We start from the raw sequence: 6,169 nt of genomic DNA on the forward strand, positions 1-6,169 counted from the left end.
CCCACCCCTGCCCCTGGATGGCCTTGGGATTGCTGTTGTGTGCATTAGGCGTGCGCTACGTCGCAGCAGGCCAGAAGCCTCTGCTGCTAGTCTTCCTCTGTCAGTCCTCCGGGAAAGCTTACGATGACGATTTAGTTTGCTTCTTTTCTATTTTCTTTTAAGCAAAACCGAAGACTAACCAACGCTTATTATTCTACGGCACTTCATATTACGGCAATCAAACACATAGTTCGTTAATATTTTGGGAGGTATGACCAAGGGCACAGCGTAAAGCAGTCAGCCATGCAAAATGAAAACACATACAGTATTATGGAAATAGAAGTTCGTTAGGCCCTACAGGCATCAAACAATCAGAAACATATAATGTTAGATTTACTCATGTGCTTTTACTGAGAACCATTTGAATACGCAGAGAAACCACTTTTCAATACTGAGCTCCAAAATTCTGAATTGGTAATTAATTATTCTCTAACTTAATTGTGCATGTCATAAGTTTTTAAAGTTGGTAGTAAAAACTTATTTATTATTAAATTCATTTCTTTTACAAACAAATATTCACAATATTTGATCTTAGATAAATAGGACTCCTCAAGGCTCTAAGATCTCTATAGTTCGAATTGCTATACAATTTTTATTCGAACAATATCTGCCCTGTCTTGAATGTGCCAACCAGCGGACTCATTGAAGGTCGCCTTCTATACTTTGCTTTGCCCCACACACACATCTCTTTGGGCCTCCTACGTGCAACTGTCGTTTCGGCTAGACCTTTGTAACCTCGGGCGGGCCAAACTATCCTTCTTCTTAACCTTCTCGGATGGGCCAAACTATCCTTCTTTCTTCCTTTGTTATTCATACGACGCACGTCCGAGCCGGAGGTTATTAAGACTAATCCTTCATCCACCATTTTAGTGCATTTTCCCTTTTATGGAAAAAATGCACTATTGTGCTCGCCATGTCCATCCGTCCGTCCGTCTGTCTGTCTGTCTGTCCGTCCGTGACTTCACGTTTTCGTCGACGAGAAAAATGTGCTCTGTGTCAGTCACTGCAGTGAGTACTGAGTTATATTTTTTGATAGTTTCACAGTAAAAGGTTGCACTTACGATTAAAGATGACGGATCACCAGGCTCTATTACAGTACATTTGGACCTCTTAAAATATTTACCATCAAAAGTTAGTGAAATTGTTCATCCACACGGCATATTTTGCTCGATGTTTTCGCGGTGTATCAATATCCAAGTGCGAGAGTTAGAAAACGATGAATCTTGAATAGAATGTTCAATTTTCTGATAGCATCTCATGTGAGATGAATATATGGATACAAGTTTGCACCAAACGCTACGGTCGATTATAATAAAGTATGCCGCGTTATAATTTATTCGGCGTCGCAAATTTTTCATAAGCTGCATATATGCATAAAATTTATTTTGAAACAAAATATGACTGCGTTACTCTAGCATGCTTGGGTGTACACAATTCTCTGATGGTGACCACCATTCATTAACCGTTTCAGGGCATCAACCAGTTTGTTTATGAATCATTCATATACAGTATGTCACTCCTTGCATTACTTATTCCTATTTTGTTCAGATAGGAGTGCACAATTACAAGACAATGCTAAAAAGTGATTGATAAACAATGCTAAAACCTAATAAAGGCCAACAAAGAGGTTCACTTACCATCTCTCTGCACTCCATAAGATAAAATAAAATGAATTGTTATATAATTATAGGCGCTTCAAAAATTTTTATTGAGTAGATGGTGCACGTAGCTTTATTATGTTCTAGCTTTACAGTTGTTCCTAATTTCCACAAACAAGCATCATAACCCACTGTATTTCATGTAAATATGAGGAGTCAATGAAATCGTAAATCCCAAAAAGATTTGAACCAACTGAAAAATTATTTGTACTTTATTTACTTACGAATTGAAAACAATTTTTTCCGTCAACAAAAATACTTTTAGGATTCGTAAAAATGCTTTTTTTCGTAAGTAAAAAAGCTGCTTGGATTCACATTTGCATCTGGATGTCTCGAGGTGACTACAAGTTAGGGAGAAAATGTAAAGTAGGGAAATAAAACCGTTCAAGGTAGGGAGACAAATGAAAGGTAGGGAGGTAAAACCGTTCAAGGTAGAGAGATAAATATAATGTAGGGAGATTTAACTGTTCAAGGTAGAGAGATAAATATAATGTAGGGAGATAAAACTGTTCAAGGTAGGGAGATAAATGTAATGTTGGGAGATAAAACTGTTCAAGGTAGGGAGATAAATATAAAGTAGGGGATAAAACCGTTCAAGGCAGGAGCATAAATGTAAAGTAGGGGGATAAAACCGTTCAAGGTAGGGACATAAATGTAAAGTAGGGAGATAAAACCGTTCAAGGTAGGGACATAAATGTAAAGTAGGGAGATAAAACCGTTCAAGGTAGGGACATAAATGTAAAGTAGGGGGATAAAACCGTTCAAGGTAGGGACATAAATGTAAAGTAGGGGGATAAAACCGTTCAAGGCAGGGGCATAAATGTAAAGTAGGGATCAAAAACTGTTCAAGGTAGGGAGATAAATGTAAAGTAGGGAGATAAAACCGTTCAAGGTAGAGAGATAAATGTAAGGTAGGGGGATAAAACCGTTCAAGGCAGGGGCATAAATGTAAAGTAGGGAAATAGAACCGTTCAAGGTAGGGACATAAATGTAAAGTAGGGGGATAAAACCGTTCAAGGCAGGGGCATAAATGTAAAGTAGGGAAATAGAACCGTTCAAGGTAGGGACATAAATGTAAAATCAAACAGGAAGCCATGGCATTCCATGCACACAGTCCATGCATCTGCACATTCCAGTCAGCACAGCTGGCTTTGTACGCGCCACCTGCCAAATTAGCCTCAAGGTAATCGAGCGCATCTGCAGCTGGTGGAACCAGATTAAAAAACGCTGAAGTTAATTTAACAAAACTAGATATTTTATGTAATTATAGAAATACACAAATTATCGTTTTGTTGTAGAGGAATTACTACTGTTATTAATTATATAATACATGTCAATAATATAGTTAGCATTACATTTAGTAGAGTATCTAAAAATATTAATATGACGCCAATTAATTTTTATAGAGGAATCTATATTTTTTATTGAGTGAATTTATCAGCAAATATGATAATAATTTATGGAGTGCTTCTATTGATAATTAGATTTAATAATATTAAAAGTTTTTTTCGATCGATGTTCTGATTATTTATAAGAAATTGTTTTACTTATATTGCTAGACATACTGATATAATATAATATATCATATAATATATAATAATAGCTATAATAATTCATGACTTACGAGACGGTCCACTTGGAGCTGTTTGGCATACATTATCGTGCATCATTTTTTATTTATTTCATCCTAATTCTAAAACCACTATAGTACGTATGAGTTAGAGTAAGATTAGTGGAAACCGAGCCTAGAAAAGAAATTGTTATCTTCAAATACAAATATATTGAAACAATTTATTCTAAGTTTTATTTCACATCTCATATGAATATATTCAAATTTTATGGTCTTATTCAAGAGCTTTTCAATAGAGTCGCATGTGAATTTTAGATATTTTGCAATATGACAAAATCACGTTGCCAGAACGCTCGCAAATAGCCACAAAAAATATTGCAATACAGGTCCTTGGAATGCGCAAACCTCAGAACATCAACGCTCTAAAATACCTAACATATTTCCAGTCAACACCAAGCATTATTATAGAATTATACAATAATAAACATTGAATTTTTGTACATTTTTATGACCTTAGCTATAAATTTCAACATTATGAACGTAAATTTTCAGAAATCAGCTAGACAGGCTATTTTAGTTCATTCTAAAAATACTGTACTTCGTGAAATGACCCATCAGTAAAAAAAAAACAAATAATTAATCGCGAACGATATGTTCGCGTACTCAGTTAATCTCAGCTCAGCTAATCGCGTACTCAGCAAATATCAAGACCTTGTGAATATTTGTTGTTGAATTTGTTATCTGTTGAATGAAATCAATCTAACCAAAAACAAACTTCCTCGAGCAGTGCGTCATTTGATAGCATCCTAAAGCGATCTTCAAATGAATTGGACACTTGAAAGATTTGTATATCTGCATTTCATGTGAATGACCACGTTTTTACAAACACATTCAAAATGCCTAATATTAAGGACCGCAATTTGTACAATCTATGGTCTTATTTTACTTATAGATATTCATCCTCATATTCTCAACAAATGACGAGGGTGAAAGTGTCCCATTAAGAGTTGAGCCATCCTTGCTGCTCCTGCGATCAGTAGAGCTAGCCACCGTATATACACGGCAGCAGATAAGCATCATTTCTGCAATTTCAAACACCGTGACATCATCGGCCGTTGCATGTGATGCTGTCACGCAAACCCTTCGATTATCTCTTCTCAGACCGTGTCCAGAAACACGGCGTTACGTACACGTGTAAGCATAGGCACGTGAAGCACGAATGCTCGTAGCGCGCATATACTATGGTTGCGCGGAGCATGCGTCAGAGAAACATGCGTAAGTTTGACAAGTATACGCATGGCCAATGTATACATTATAGGTTGCTGAGTCTTTGGCTTCAGCTCGAAAACTTTCGGAAAAATTGTTGGCTATGTTATTTTCGATAAATTCAAGCTAATCTCGGAAGGAACAAATGCATGGGCTAATTTTAAATTCGTTTCTAAAGGGCACATAACTAGTCTTCTGTTTGGTCATGGAATTTTACGTCATTATATTACTAAAATTATTTACCTTGGTTACGAGCCAATATTTTAGCATTTATCGCTCATGACGCACAATTATATACTTCTTACTCTCAAAACCAACACAGGATCTCAACCCCCAAAACAAACAATTGATAACAGCAGCCAGTATACCAAGTAGTAGTGGAGTTGTTCCGCTGTTGATCGTGAGATGGATGCTTGTAATGTGTATCTTTTATACCGAGCAATAGGAGTTTCTACGCCAAGGCTGGAACCTTTCAGTTCGGATGATGATACATGGACACGTGACAGCTAAAAGCTCAATTGAACCTTCACAGGAAGAAAAATCATCCAGCATCCTTCACTATAGCGTGCATGAATCATTGCATGCATATTGCAGAACCCATGGTTTAAAGCGCAATATTCTTCTTTTGTAACACAGCTATTAAGCTTCTTTTACTATGACCGACTTTAAGAATAATTATTGAAACAATTTTAACAAAAATATTGGATAAAACTTTAAGAATTTGCGTCCACTCTCACCATATTAGCAAAAAGTACAGTAATATCGCTTCATTAAGCGACATTTCCCATAGGTACACTAGAAAAAATTCTGTAGTTCAGGAAGTGAATTTTCTCAACACTGAACTACGTAGCCTATCAAAATAAAGATAAGCGGCTGTTTGGCAAGGTGATGCACACAATATATCGACGCCCTGTAGCATGCCGTTCAAAGTAAGCAAATTGCCCGTTGAACTCAACGGGCTTCCGTCAAAGAAAATTAATTGCCGTACATTAAAAATTAAATTTAATTTTCCTAATTAAAAATGATAATATTCCTTCAAAAATATTATGATTTGTTCAGAAATAATAACAATTTAAGGGTACATAATCATAAACTGACAAACGTTCGATTTTGGGTGAAAACGAGCTACTTGAGAGTGCCCATGTAAATGTTGTGAAGCATTTGTCCAAGATCTATTTTAAACTTATGCCGTTCCCTAGATAAATTATACCATTAGTTAATTCTACCAGACGTTTTCTTCAGATTAAATCTCATCGAGCCAACTAATTAAAGCACGGAAACGCGGAAGTTAAACTTATCAGAAGAACTAGACGGGCAAAAAATCGCCAGCTGTAGTTCCCGCCTAGCTGTGCTTGTCCAGCAACTCGGCTTCTAAGAAAGCTGTTCTAGCGCCACTTGCAATTATGGGGATCATTAAGTGTATAATAAATGTTTGAATTATTTAAATACACTGAGTATGTAACAGGGAAACCATTTAATGAATAGGCGTTTTAGTTCGTTTCCAACTGCTGGCAAGCAGTTTAGTTTGATCAGTCGACAGAAGATTTGATGCTGTGGACTGAATACAGAAAAATGCTTGCCTTTAAAAATAGACTTTTAGCTTACGAATTAAATGGGATTGCTTCATTCATTTAAT

Source organism: Hyalella azteca, unplaced genomic scaffold (assembly GCF_000764305.2).
Source record: "Hyalella azteca isolate HAZT.00-mixed unplaced genomic scaffold, Hazt_2.0.2 contig17690, whole genome shotgun sequence".
In the NCBI taxonomy this organism is placed as follows: Eukaryota; Metazoa; Arthropoda; class Malacostraca; order Amphipoda; family Hyalellidae; genus Hyalella; species Hyalella azteca.